A 16503-nucleotide genomic window follows, 5' to 3' on the forward strand; every position below is an offset into this window, starting at 1 on the left:
ATCCTCCCTCTTGTCTGGCTGTTTCCTTGGTAACATCTTATGGCCCCAGGCCATCCAGATATTCCATTGCATATTGTGAACTTGATTTTAAGGGACAAAATAGTTCTATCTAGAATAAGATGAATAACATCACCTTAAAAAACCCTACTATAACCTATATTGTATATCCTTACCTGGGCTGAGTGCTGTTTTAACAGCTCATCTCCAATCTGGTTCATTAGTGGCCTTAGCCATCTAGCCAAATCATTGATCTGTTGTCCTGATTTGAATGAAAAGGATAAATAGTTTTATCATCAATGTGTTTATGAAACTTTATGTATAAAACTTGGTCAAACATTTTCAAATAACTTATTTATGTAACTGAGATCTTAAAAAGATAAGATATGCTCTCCGATGATTATAGAGCATTACAAGATCAATATTGTGGCACCACAAGTCTTCCAACAATATCTTCTTGAATTAAACTTCTACTTTGGATTAGAATATAGAATATAGAATGTAGAGGTGGTGGTAGTATAAAACCTGCTGCAAACACTTAAGTGTGGCCAATTATCAAAATACCAGACTAATTGGGAAATTTATTTCTGACTTAAAAGGACCATGTATTATTAACAGATGATTTATTAGCTGAGAATGTAGCAATAGTTGATAGCAATAAATGTCAGTCTTTTTCTGTTGTATGTCTTTTTTGCATACGTTCGTTAATCAGACTATAATTTAAAAAACCTCTAATACACATATTTACATTACATTACATATCATTAAATGTTCATTTTTTTGCATTCTAACCCCAAATATGCATTTTATTATTACTACATTTACTGAACTGCAAAGTAGAGAAAACTGAATGCTAACTTCATTCTGATCTCTGTCTTAGCTTTCAAAAGGGTGATAGCAGGTCCTTTTACCTTAAGAGAAAGAATAAATGCAATGTTTTCTATTATCCCGAAGGATGGATTGATTAATTACATGCCATCAAGTCATTGTCAACTCTTAGTTACCATGTAGATAAATTTTGTCTATGATATTCTGTCCCCTTTCTGTCCCCCTTAGTGTCCATCTTTCAGTTCTCCCAACAGTACATCTATTGCCATTGTAACTGAGTTTATCCACCTTGCTGCTAATCATCCTCTTCTTCTCAAATGTGCTTTTTCAAAAAGCAACTGGACGTTTAACCAGATGATGTGGGGAGGGGAATGGAAGGACTGTATTTCAACTGGTTGTTAGCATTCCCCAGGGGAGCTGTTGAGCCACTTGGGGGTTTATCTTTGCCCTCAGGGTCACATGAATCAGAGTGCAATTGGATGTGGAATCTTCCTGGAACTGCTGCAAGGGCTGTGTTGTAGACTGGACATAGGTTGTATCTTATCCCTCCCTCTCTGTTGAGAGAGGCTGTTCAATGTTAACCTAAATGGCCTCTTTTTAACCTTCATTCAAAAGGATAGGTCAGAACCTATCCTTTCATCCCCCCACCATTCAACTCTCGGTACCTGTCTTTCCATCATCCCTCCCCTGCCATCACAACTGATAAAGCTTCTTGGATGAGAAGCAAAATATTTTGCTCTTCTTCATCAAGGAAAAACCAACCCAGTTGCCTTTTGAAAAAGCATCATTGAGACAACTATGACCTGGATGACTGAGAATCTCCACAGACAATCCTTCTCTTTGCTTCCATCTTTCCTAGAATTAGAAGAGAGCTAGGTCTACACATAATCGTCCAAAGTACGATTATTTGAGTTTTGTTCCTGGATTATTTAATATTAATATGTTTATTTTAGAGTAATTATTCAAAAGATCTAAAGCAGATTTGAGATTTAAAAACCAGGAAAAAAGCCTGAATAAAAAATACCAACTAATAAAATTGAAATGGAAGCAAGAGGGGAGCAGAATAATTTCAAGTCAGAGTGCTATAGCTGGAGGTTACAAAAAGGAAAAGCCACTTGCCATTGTGGCAAAGTTTTTACTGTCCATTATGAATGCCTAATTGGAGGAAAATTCATGAATCTTCAGAGTTGCCATCAATACCATATCTTTCTCCTTTGTTTTCCCCCTCCCTTTGCAGTATGAACAAGGAATACCAGATTTTGTGACAAGTTATGCCAGGGATCCTTTAAGTCTAAGGTTCAAATCACAATGTTTAAGCAAAAGTAAGTCTTTGCTGATGTATTAAGGTAAGTATGAAACTTCACATGGATCATATAAACATTACAGTTTAGGCATAATTTTCTCCCATTAATAGATATTGGGATGAAGATACTTCAAGAAATCAAAGAGATTTTTTGAAATTTTATCTATGACCATTAATTTTCTGGAGTGGAAACATACATGGGTTGAGTCCTATGGTAGCTATTTATTTACTTTTTTAGAAAAAGTACAAGAAAGATTAGCTGTTAGCTGTTATTTGTTATGAGTTCCATTTGGTACTTTACATATAGGATTCATGTGCCAACATTAATTCTTGGAGATGTTTAAAGTTCAACTAATCTTTACATATTAATAAGTATAAAAATCAGTGAAGTAGCCCCAATTTTTCATTTTTAGATTCATTTTGAACCAGGTGCTCAATAAAGAAGGTAAAATGCTGACAAACAGCAAAGGATGGGCAGAATTATTCATATGCAATTTTAGGTAAATATTATTTTACAAAAGTGTATGTGATCCACTAAGAAACTATGAAAAACATAGAACATATAATAATAAGGTTAGAAGGAACCTTATTCCTTCTAAATAAATGTACACTGTACATTTATAATGACAATTTTCTATGCTAAATTAAGACAAATGGAAATAAAAATGAATTATGTAAAGCAAAATAAATAAATCTGCAAATAAACCAGGGAAGTTGCTGACATATAAATTATGAAAAAAAGATATTGAAATTACAAGAGGAAGATATTGTCTTAATAGACAATTCAGTCATATACAATACATTTCATAACATTATTTCTATTTGTATAAAGGAAATGACATTCCATGGAAAAAAAATAAATGAATCCTAAAGAAACAAAATGTACTGAGAATTACAGGGGAACAGAGGCAGAGTTTGAATGGACATATAATAATAAAGGAAGTTTCTGAAGGTGTAAAAAAAATTAAACCAGAAAGGCCTGGACCAGATAAGAGTATCAGGCTTTTATTACAAATAGTTTGAGGATAAATCTTTCCAATCTTTACAAAACATGATGAACCAGTTTATAGGAAGGAAAAATGCCAGAGAGCTGGAAGAGGCTAATATAGCACTAATACCCCAAAAGGGACAAGATCTGACTATAATAAGAAACCAAAGGCTGACATCATTATTGAATAATGATTACAAGTTGTTCACAATGCTTCTAGCTGATAGTCTTAAAATCAGTTTGCCAGAATTTATTCATAAGAATCAATGTTGGTTTTTACTTAAACAATAGTTAAATGACAACTAAAGAAATGTGTTGAATATTTTGTAAGCCACACTGATTTTATTAGATACAGAAAGGGCCTTTGACAATTTAAGATTTTGGAAGAAATGAATTTTCGAGAGAACCATGACCCCAGAATAAGCAAACATGCTGACAACCACTATCAAGATTACATCCTAAGACAAGCAGGAACAATGAAAACAAAACCAACCTATTCAAGCTAAAGACCAGAAGCAAAGAGGTACCTGAACCTGAGTCAACATATCCAGATGTTGACCTCCACCCACTATCCACCATAAAAGACAATATCTTACAGAAAGACCTGAACTATAGCATAAAGGATGTAAATCAGTTAAAATTCTTTCCAGCCTTAGAAACAGTATTTAAAACCACAGGACTTGCCATAAGGAAACAAGAAAACATAGGATAGATCATACCACAGACCAGAATAATACAGAATAAGAACCAGCTCAAAGAAGAGACAGAGCAGCCTTTACAAACCTAAAGAAGGAACAACAATGTCATCCTCCCAGCTGACAAAGGCTATATCATGGTTATCATAGAAAAATCACCATTCATACAAAAAGCCAGAAAATTACTGCAAGACAAATAAATCTATGTACATCCCAGTAAACACCAACCCAATATAGAAACTTGACAACCTAATCAAAAGAACCCTTAACAATCTAAGGTCAAATCGTAAGAGAAGAACGGGTGGATGAAAAGCAGTAGACTCATTCTCCAGCTTCTATGAATGCCCAGAAATACATTAAGCCCAATGTACATCTTCATCTAATTGCATCATTACCAGAGACCCCCAACGTACCATATAGCTAAGGAAAAGCTTGGAATCTCGCAGATGGAATAATATTCTATAAATTCCCCATTACAAAAAATAAAAGACCTAGTAGTATAAGAATATGAATTTATAGTTTCATTGAATGTCACAACATTTTTTAAATCTGTAGACTTAAGAGGTAATGAAACAATTTGTAGCAGCAGTGCTATGTAACAGTGCTATGTAATGACCTAACCATATACACTAAGTTCAAAATATCCAGAATAATGGACTTTATCAACTTCTACTTCCCTACCTACTTTTAGTTTGATGGACAGCTATACCCTCAAATCAGACAAGCACCCATATGATCTTCACTCTCAGGATTCATAGCAGCAGCACTCCTATGCATACACCAAAACCTTTAGTATGTGTTTAGTATCATAATAATAAAGAAACAACTAGAAAATACACATGAAACAATAAAACATTTTCACAAGTAAATAAGAAAACAACACTCTATCCTTCCTAAATATCCTTATCAGCAAATTAAAAGCACAAGACTATTGAAAAACAACTCTTGATAGTATTCCACTACCAAGTAACCACCCAATTTCTCCATAAGAAGTAAGAACATTATTCAAATTCACTGCAGCAACTCAGAATACCAGAAAATGGAAAGATGACTCTTATTCAATGTCTTCCAACAAAATGCAACTTTATCAAAAAGCGATTGACTTAACCCACTGCAGCACAACCAATACAAGCTATGAGAAGGTTAACATTGTTATGCATTAAAATATTTCAGAAAAAACAACAGACTATTTACAACCACATGGCATCATCACAACATACAAACTAACCCAAGCCCACTAAAACATCTTAAGTAAACCAAGGACTCAGTAGCCCAAAAAGGAAAAAAAACCAAGAAGTCATCTACACCATATAAAATAAGGACTATAATAGCCATCATATAGGCGAAATAGGCAGATTGCCAGCAGAGCATCCATAAACACCAACTAACAATCAGAAGACATGATCATAATCTCATTTTACAACACATGAACAGATTTAACTAGTGCTTCAGATGAGAAAACTGTGACCATGCTAGATTAAGCTAAATCCAAAAACACTAGAGAATTCTAGGACCCTTGCACTCAGACAAGTCAGTCATCAACAGACACAGAGATAAGCCAAATTTATGTTATTTATAAGAGACAATAAAAAAGCTAAGAAGGGAACAAAAAGACCAGAACGATCAACAACAATCAACAACCAAACAAACAGCAATTAACAACAGGATTAACACCAGAGAGAAATGCGGTAAACATCACCTAATTAAGGAATCAAGAAAAAAACAACACCCTCTTCCAACATGTATAGGGCAAGCTATTGGATAAAAACACTTTCTTCTAGCACAGAAAACATTATCTACCTGGTAATATAATATCTAAAGCAAACAACTAAACTCAGAGAACACTCCACATGTTTAACTTTGACAACCATGTCTTTTCTCAAGAAGGATTTTTGTTTCGTTTTGTTTGGAAGTTGAAACCAATCATTTGTACTCAAATAGAAATATCCCCATCAGGACATACCAGCTTTTTGCATGATGCCCAGGTCTGTTTGCCTGAGGTGGATTTCTGTCAAGTATATTCAGCTATAGGGAGGGCTTTTTTTCTCTAGAACACCCAGAACGGGGTTCCACCACCTTTTTTGGATGGAACCTTGTAGAGTAGGCAAGGCGGGTTGTATGACATGTGTGAGTTCCGGCACCTTTTTTTTTTTTTTAGAAAAAAAGCACTGGCTATAGGTAATGCCAATTGTTAAGAAACAACACCAGTAGTCCTTGACCTACAACCACAATTGAGCCCAAAATTGTTTAAAGTGCATTTGTTAAGTGAGATTTGTCCCATTTTACAACATTTCTTGCCACAGTTGTTAAATACATCACTGCAGTTGATAAGTTAGTAATTTATGGCTTCCTGATTGACTTTGCTTGTCAGAAGGTTGCAAAAGGTGATCACATGACCTTGGCACACAACAACGGTCATAGGTATGAACCAGTTGCTAAGCATATGAATTTTGATCACATGATTATGGGGATGGTTCAAAGGTCATAACAGTGAAAAATTGTCATAAGTCACTTTTTTCAATGCCTTTGTAACTTTGAACGGTCACTAAATGAATTATTGTAAATCGAAGACTACGTGTATAAGTGAAAGTTTCTGAAACAAAGGGAAATTGTTTAGTCTAACTGTAGCTTTCTTGCTTTTTATAATCGGCTTTTGCACCAGGGAACTCTCATGCAAGCATGGGAAACATGTACATGGATGCGATGTAATGAAGGAGGGAATAAGGGAGTGTACAGGAATGATTGATGTCTTCCTTATGATGTAATGGCTCTGTTGTCTGATTTTCATTGGCTAACAAAGTTTATAAAGCAATGATACTAACTTTCTAAAGTGTGGCACTTCTGGATGTAACTCTGCCAGCGTTCCAGATTATTGGCCACCCAGCCATCTTATTTGATCAAATAAAGAGCTGTCTAAGAAGCCTCCACTTGGGTTATCTGATTAGATTGATATGATATCTCAAGTTTAAGTAAGTGCTGGGACCTTACATAAGGAAGAAGCCATTTATTGTGGGAAATAGGATCTTGGACTAATTAGATCTTTAATCTGACCTATATAATTACTTTTACTTTTCTTTAGTTCTATTGAACTTGTAAAATTAGTGCCTTGCATTTGTCTAATTCTGTCTGTTTACCTTTTTAAAAAGCAAATAGTTGTTGAGTCAGAAGAGTTCTGTCAGGATCTCCATCGTTGGCCTGGCGCCTTGCTGGCATCCTGCCATCAAAAGGGAAGGGGGGAGGCATTTGGGGCAATCCACACCTGTGAATCTAATGGTGGGAAATGGGGACAAGTAGTTGACATGTGAAAAAGAACAGAGCTATTTGTACCATTTATGTTGGGCATCTTCAAGGCCATGTACCCTGGGTGTGAAATTCCAGCAGCCTAAACAACCCAGAGTTTACCACAACATTGTGGCGATCCCTGATTGGGTAGCAAGAGATTGGACATTGGGGCGAGGGATGGGGAATGTTGGGTTTGGCTCTTTGTATCGGTGAGCAGAAATTTCAGTTTCTTCCTCACCTTCCTACAACCAATATCTTTAGTAAAAGTCCTTTTCACTTCAATCAATTGGAGTCGAGAGTCTGCTTTCCTAAATGATTGTTTTGGGCAGGTCTGAAAAGTTCATTAGGAATACTATAATTAATGTTTGTAATAGGCAGTTATTGTAATCATATGATTATATCTACTACCTGCATGTGATGTTTCCCCAAAAATAAGACCCAGTCTTTTTTTTTTCCTCCAAAAGAGGCACCAGGTCTTATTTTTGGAGGGGGGGTGTCTTTGCCACTCACCTCATGGTGGCAGCACTGATAGCCCTGCCCAGCCAGCCCACTTCTTCTGCAGCCAAAGGAGCAGCTTCATTCTGCAGCTGAGAATGGAGCTCGGGCCAGCATTTTGCAGTCAGAGGCCTTTCCAGAAGGCCTGTGCAGCTGAAAACCGAGTTATAGATTGAATCCATATCTTGGTTCTTGGCTGCAAAGGCCTTCAGGAAAGGCCTCTGACTGCAAAATGCTGCAGAATGAAGCTGCTCCTTTGGCTGTAGAAGAAGTGGGCTGGCGAGGCAAGTATCTATCTATTGGAGGCCTGGCTGCAATGGTAAGCTCAACCCCCACCCTAGTTTGATTTTTAGGCATGCGCCTCACCCCAAAACTAGGGCTTATTTTTGGGGTAGGGCTTATATTAGGCCCACCCTCAAAGATCAAGCTAGGGCTTCTTTTTGGGGAAACATGGTACTTTGCAAAGTGCCCAATGATACCTGAGATAGAAGCTGGATGATGATCAGTAAGAGGGCTTTTTATTAATCCTATTGCTCAAAAAAAATTGGGGGGGGGGGAGATTTTGGTGATACTTCAGTGAAAGTTTGCACATTTCACATTGTTTTTATTACAATGTTTTCATTTTAAAATTTGATGTTAAAACAACTGCCAAAGCTCTCTTTTTGTAAATAATCATGTGGGGCTTTAAATGGCTTCTTAAATGGTGCTGTAATGTTATTAGCTGGGGTCAACAGAAGATTTGGGCTTAAAAGCTGGGCATCCTTTAAAATTGTTATTTCTTAACTGGTTAGGCATTACAGAAAATCCCAAGGCTGTAAAATAGACTGGGAAGTAAAAAAATATCAAAGAAGGAAAATCCACTATCATCTGATTACCCATGTCAATGGAAACTTTACCTGATTTGGATACTTTGCATTGTATTTAAAAATGCCCCTGTCTTTTCTAAAGTAATAAGAACAGCACACACTCTGCTTATTGCTATTAAGTTAAATTCTTAGTGCAGACAATTCGCATTCTATTTTCGAGTCTGCTATGGGCTGCAAGTTTAAATCCTTCTATTGTTAATAATAGTGTAGTATGGTTATTAAGCACAAATGATAGTTTATTTGTTTGTGAATTTGCTTCAGTTTATGGACTGCCTCCTCTGAAAGATGAGAAAAAAAAGTCCAGCTCAAAAGAAAAATTCATCACCCACAAGCCTCAAGAACTGAAGTGGGATTCAAAGCTATTTTTACCCAAGGAGCCCTGGCCTACAAAATCTTGTTCCTTTACGGTTAGTATAAGTCAAGTTTTGATTCTTCTTTATCTGTATTTGTCCAAAGGTGTTTTGAGCATTTTAAAAGAGAATATTAGTTGCCATTTTGCTCAGCAAAAATTGCCATTTGTTAGAGTTTAACCTCCATGGAAACAACTGAGAAAGCAAATATCTGAAGATGTATTTAAAATTAGGTTCTCAGTTTCATAGAGTGGTTATTGCCCACGAACTGATTTTGAAAATGTAGCTTTTTTGCTTTGTGTAAATTGCATCATAGGAAGAATGATCCCCAACAATTCTTAGTAATTTTACATTGTCAAATCTTTGACAATACTTTATAAGTAATCCTTAAAAAAAACAAACAACCCACAATTTAGTTCTTGTATTTTTCATATGGACTCTAATGTAAGTTAACAGAATAGGCTGGACAATTTTTCTAACAAAATACAAATTTACTGTGTTTTTTAAAAAAATGGAATCTGAGTTAAAATCAGCTACAGGTATCTGGCTAATTTTTACAATTCTTGGTCAATTCAGGATGTTTAATTCATATTTTATTTTGCTCAGCATGTACAAATTAATGTTGGCAAGTATAAAGGGTAAGTTTCTACTGTTATACTGCACATCTTAAGACAGGTGGAATGTAGAAAAATTCTCTCGGATTTCTTGAAGAAATAATTTTATCTGACATTAGATTAAGCTGCCACACTCTCATGCAATAATAATCATTGTGTTTAGGGTAAAGATAATATTGATAGTATATGGTGATGAAGATAATTGTAATGAAATTGCTATGTCTGATTCATTTGCATTCGTTATTTGAAAAAAATATCAACCTCATGCTAATCTGATGCAAAAAGTGATTTAGTACCATGTTTCCCTGAAAATAAGACCTATCCCGAAATTAAACCCTAGCTTGATTTTAAGTGTGCACCTAATATAAACCCTACCCCCAAAATAAGCCCTAGTTAAGACCACACCCACTCTGTCCCATTGTCTGATTGTACAAGATGGGACAAGGCGCATATGTAAAAATCAAGCTAGGGCAGGGTTAGAGTGGTGGGGTTGCCTCATGCGCCCAGCACCCATTTACCTCAGGGCCCCTACAGCCAGGCCTTCTATGCCCTGACATCTGCCTTGTCTCATGACTGCAGCATCACCAGCAACAGTCCCATCCACTTCTTCTAGTTGCTAGCGGCCACTCGCGGTAAGAGTCCACATGGAGCATTGTGCCAGTGCTGCCACTCATGCACGCTATGGTACATTGCACCACGTAACACCCTTCTGCAAGTACCAGCACTGGTGTGATGCATCATGTGGCATGCTACCATGAGTAGTGGCACCAGTGCAACATGCCACCTGGCGTGCAACACTGACATATGTCACATGGCTGCCGAGTGGCAGAACTGGCACAATGCACCATGTGGTGTCCTGCTGTGAGCAGCCGCAAGCAGCCATAGAAGGACTCAGGTGGTGGCACGATATGTGTTGGGGTGTAGGAGGCCTGGCTACGGTGGTGCTGAGTTAAGCAGGTGAGACATCCCCCGAAAACAAGACCTAGTGCCTCTTTTGGAGGCCAAAAATATATAAGACTGGGTCTTATTTTCGGGAAAACGTAGTAGTTCTAATTACTACATGAATGTGGAAAACAGTGCTATCTAGTTATTATTTAAAATATTTAAAAATTTAAAATGCATATTTACTTCCATCTTATATTTTCAATTCTTTCTTCCATTTTTATCTCAATTATATTTAGTTGAAAACTAATTTTTGTATTTTAGTCATAAAATGGAAAAATAAATAAGTCAACAAAATAAATAAAAGCACACACATACACATACACACATACATGCACATTTTATTTTTCCTTTAAAAGCGATATATATTTTTCACACTTATAACCATTGCTGCATCCCCAGGGTCACATGATCAAAATTCATATGCTTGACAACTGACTCATATGACAATTGCAGTGTCCCGGGGTCATGTAATTACCTTTTGTGATCTTCTGACAAGCAAAGTCAATGAGGAAGCCAGATTCATGCAATAACCGTGTTATTAAGTTAACAAGTATAACTTGACAACTGTGGCAAGAAAAGTTGTAAAATAGGGTAAAACATACTTATCAACTGTCTTGCTTAATGGAAATATTGGGCTCAACTGTGGTCATAAATTAAGGACTACATGTATCAAAGGCATAATTCCCAACTATAAGTAGTGTAATATTTTGGTCCTTGGGTTGGTAAAGGCACATTCTCCAGTTTCTTCACACCTCTTTACCTTTTAATTTCCTTTGACAATCCTCAATATCATCGCACACAAGATTGTTTTGAGCCCCACATACTTTTTACCATCCTCAATATATTAAGAAAAATCTGAAATTGAAAAGACTATATGTTTTGATAAAGTTCATATACACTGAGCAGATTCCTTTTCTTGTTTGGTGTTTTTTTTCATGATATTGTATTTGAGAATAAAGCTGCTGTGACTGGGGATCATCTCAAAGAGAAAATTATTGAACTGGTGATTATCACAGCTGATTTGATTGCTCTGTCCCTCTTCTCCAATATGAAAAGAAAAGCTACTTTTATAATTCAACCAGTCTTTCAGCATTTTACAGCTGACCAACTTTCTCCAATCTTAATGGAGGTGCCAGAAACTCAGCCTAGAACATTTTGTATGCAAAACCACAAATTCTGAACACAATTAAAGCAACTAATGATTAGATATTTATATTGATTTTCACAGTTACCATAATTGAAATGTTTTTGTGTTCTGTACTTCAGATCACCTCACTTAGACTATCTAGTCTGCTTTCAATGTCATGAATTTTTACTAGGAAAGAAACTGTTCAATCCAAAATTTTATGCATATGTTTTGGGGTACCAGAATGTATAATTACTGCAGTTTTTCAAAATATATGGAAGAGTGACATCAGCTGAGTCCAAAGTAAAGCATTTTATTATTAATGTTATAGTTAAAACAAACATGTTTTATTTTTTATAATTTCAGATTCATTTAGTTCAGTTCAGATTCATTATGTTTATTTGCTTCAAATCAGAGAAAATTGGATTAGAGTTTAGATGCCTACTGAAATCAAAGTAGAATTAAGCTAAAAATATTTCAAAACAGAGGATATTAAATATCCAATACCAAATAAATTCATCTTTAATATTGGGCATTGAAATTCAGAAGAGGAAATAACCTGTACCTTATTTAGATAATTTGATATTTCCTAAATATAGAAAGATTTTTATTTGTCATTGTGTCATCTACTTTCATCTGCAGACCTGAAAGGACAATATATATGAAATGGAAGAGATTTATATGGTTATGGGGAAGTAGTGACCATAATATGTGTCATGTTGTTGCACGTTTTAAAGAGAAATAAGAAAACACTTTGTCCTTTTGTTAATTTCAAAGGATTCAGGTAGAGATTCTAAATTATAAAGCAATAACAATACCACTTATATTCAGATTCAAAGTGGTTTATTTTGTTTTTTTTTTAAAATATTTCTATAAGAAGCTTCCTTATTGTTATTCTTAGGGTTTGTCGCACAGTCAGCCAGATGCTTAGATTGGATTTAGCATTTTTATTTATCTATCGTATCCTTATTATTGACATTATTTTGCTAACTGTGACTTCCTATTTAGTTAAAAAATACTTTTCTGACTGCAAAAGTATTTAATAGTTCTCCCAAACACTTCTAATTATTTTATTTTCAGAGGCATAGAAACCATTGGGGTGCACCTAATGCCATTATAGATCGTGTAGAAGAAACATTAAGCAAACTGTGGCTGAAAGAGGCAAGTGATTTTTCATTAAAAATGTTTAGAAGTCTACCAAAATATTTTTACTTTGATTTTCTGAATAGCTTAAATAAATACAATAAATACTTAGGCAAATTTGTTTTTTTTTCACTATTAGTGGTTGATAAATATGTAAGATGTGATTTTGAACTTAGAGATACAGTATCTCCAATCTTATACCCAAAGGTGTTTTTTTCAAAAGGCAATGGGACTTTCTTGGGTTTTTTTCTTGAAACCTTTTGCTTCTCATCCAAGGAGCTTCTTTTGAAAAAACACCTTTGGGACAACCATGATCTAGATCAGGCATGTCAAACTTGCGACGTCATGTGATGTCGCGCAATGTATCAGGCCAGTTTTGCCATTGCCGGGAATGGGGTGAGCGCGGCTTCCACATCATGCGTCCGGCCCACGGGCCGGCAGTTTGACACCCCTGATCTAGATGATTGAGAATTTCCATAGACTCCAATTCCTTGAAATAATTATTTCCATATTTCATGATAATGTTCTGTGATATATTCTGAGCTTAGTTTTTCTTTGGGACCTAGCTGGAATTTATGTTGGCCTGGAACAAATATAGTTCATTAGAAACACTGCATTATTCTTACTTTATTCACACAGAAGTTTGTTATTTGAACTCCTGAAAAGTATCAAACAATATTAAGCCTTGTTGTGTAGCCGCTGAATTTTTAAAAGATGCTAACTATTATTATGTAGTAAAAAGTCGCACAATCAGGCAGCCTGTATTGCTGTCGTTACGGTTACACTATTGGAGTGTTGGATGTTTTTTTTTTAATGATAGATAACAACAAAAAAAGAAAAGGCATATAAAATTCCGATTAGTTAGAAAAGTGGTGAGGATGAGTGTATTAAACAGGTAAGTTCTAGGAGAAACAAATTAAACAAGTTTCTGTGGGGTGCAAAGGGTAGAAGATTAAAGAAAAGAAGTTTGAAATAGCAAGATTAGGATGCATGCTCCAGGGAAATGTGCAAATGGATTATGACAAATCCTTGGCTACATTCTCTACGAATCACAGTGAGTGTTCAATTGTTTCATTCCAGGCAATTAAGCAGAAAGAAAGCAGAAGGAAAGCAGCAGCAACTATAAAGCAAAAATTCCCAAGTATATCTGTTTCCATTCCAAAGCAACATCTGACTGGAAGGAACGAAGAAAAAAGCTTGCCCAAAACCCTCCATTCCCCATCACTATCCTTAAGACAATGTGAATGGTCAATTTCTAAGGATATCAGCCTTCCATTGTATGTAAAGCCAGAACCTTTAGGCTTCTTGCTGCCCACAGGTATAGCTCAAACTGTACAGGAGCTGAAAAACGAGTAATGAAAATAGATAACGGAACGTTCCAAAAATATTTGCCTAAATGTTACTATTATTATTTTTTAACATTTAGAATCTACTATAGAAGTAGACGCACCCATGCTATTAGTTTAGTGAATGTTAAATTTAAAAAAACCATGTACATACACAATAAATGATCATAATTAAATTGCTAGCACTATGATTATAATAATTAATACTATTATAATATTATATTACAATATAACATGTTATAAAAAGGATCAGATCTACAAAAATACAGGTAACCCGCAAGTTACAAATATTCAATCAATGACTATTCAAAGTTACAATGGAATTTATGAGGAACTTACGGACACTTATGATTACAACCTGTGAAGTTGTGGCCATTGCAGCATTCTTAGTCACATGATTGTGATTTGGGTTTTCTGTGCCCAGATTGCAATTAAAACATTGAATGAGTTGCTGTTACATTAGAACATTTTAATGTTCCCTATCTACTTCCCACAAATGAGAAAGCTGGTAGGGAGTTGGAAATTGCTCCCACACTCATCATTTTTTCACCTGTTTGTGTTCCAATAGCACCCACATCACTTCTGCATCTCCCCACCTCGGCAGATGCAGAGATGATGTGGTGGTTGGGTGCTAATGGATGATAATGGAAGGAATACTGGATTGCCCATGATACTCTCTGCCTCCTGCATCATCTACTGGACTGCCTGAGATTCCCATTTCTTCCCACAACCTACAATGGCAATGGGATTGTGAGATTGCCATTACTAAGCAAAGCAACCAATGTGACATCATGTTTATGATCACATCACTTAACATCAGAAATTCCCATCCCAATTGCTGCTGTAACCCAAGGAGCATCTATATTGTCCTCTATATACTTGAAAAATGGCAACTTGTTTTTATGCTATCTTTGGAAATAGTTCATAAACTCTGGGCAAAAATCACTGCAGACTTATTATATGAAAAAAGTATCTGGAAAAGTTATACATTAAAATCTTAACAATACCAAAACTGGATTCAATAAAACATCAGAATACAAACTGAAAAGTATTCTGGACTGAATCAGAGAAGCAAACTTAGAAACAGATGAAAAAAGATTTCCAGCCTAATTTCGCAACATAATCTCAGTATGACAGGCTTCTGTGCAATCTTGCTTTTGGAATAGAATAGGAATTATTCATACACCCTAACTGTATGTCAAGGGAGGACCATTTGCAGTTTATTAATTTTTGAACATGACTATTACTGTTTATTTATCCACAACTTTCAGCAACTTTTATATGTTGTATACCATTTAATAATATAGTATTAAGGTCTTCAAAATGAATACGTTGTTACCAATTTTTTGCCCTTCGGGCACAGATGAAATAAAAATTAGAACAATAAGTAAATATCATAACATTATAAATTGAAGACATTTGATGATGGGTCTGAATAGGAAAAATTGAAATCATGCTCTTAAAGGCATTCATCTATATGAAAAGCTATAATAGCAAATGCTGTTTTTGTCTAAGCTCTAGAGGTCCCTGAGTCCATTCAAGGATCAACCAAGAAGATATTCGCAGTATGAAAATGTGAAATTCAGATCCTTTATATGGTGTTTGTTTATACTGTCAATTCTTGTTATTGGAGTCCATAACATTTTCCATGTTTCAGTATTTTTTATTATGTTGGTCTCTTCTCCATATAAGATTATAATTAGGTTAGAAAATAAAGACAGTTTCAGAAGAATTGCTATAATACATATTATTTCTATATCTTTAAATCAAAGGTTTGCAATGAGAAGGGGACCACAAGCAAGATCTTAAAGGGCATTTTGAAGTGCTAACTTCAAAAAATACATTAGGTCAGGACAAAGAAATGGATGGAACTAGGGGAAAAAACCCTAAATATTGGTAATTTGGAAGACTTTTTAGGGCTGTATCCCTCAAATTCAATATGTTATTTGCATTAATAATCTTGTTTTTAATCTGAATTTCTTTTTTGTTCTTTAATGAAAACGGTTTTGTGACTGTTTTTTTCAATAACAAAGGCAACTTCTGTTTGGTCTCTGGAGTAAAAGGCTAGCCAGAAAAAGATCAGGCATTTTATTCTGTTTTCCAGGAAGCACACTTATTAATAAACAGAACAGGAACCATCTTATACTTTGATGTGAAATAGTTTTTCCTCGGTCTTGGAAAATGTTTAGCAGTTTTGCATTGGTCTTTTCCTACCAGGGATCTCACTAGGGCTTCACACCACTTGAAGTTTTCGGTAGAAAAGAAACACCTTATTTCTACCATATCTATTTCTAGGAGAATAGAGTTGATCTCCTCTAAATGACACAAGTTAATTTGGAATAGAAATGTTTCTCCTATCTGATTTTAATCAACTGACTCTTAAATCTCCTCCAATCCCTTTGAAATCAGCAGAAAAACCAAGCATTGATCTGAAAGGAATTTGAATCTATCACTTAATTTCTGATAGTTAACTGCATAATACTACGTTTCCTGACTAATGTCAACAGCAGTATTATGTGCCATAA

This window comes from Protobothrops mucrosquamatus, unplaced genomic scaffold (genome assembly GCF_001527695.2).
Source record: "Protobothrops mucrosquamatus isolate PMUCROS unplaced genomic scaffold, P.Mucros_1.0 scaffold52, whole genome shotgun sequence".
Lineage (NCBI taxonomy): Eukaryota > Metazoa > Chordata > Lepidosauria > Squamata > Viperidae > Protobothrops > Protobothrops mucrosquamatus.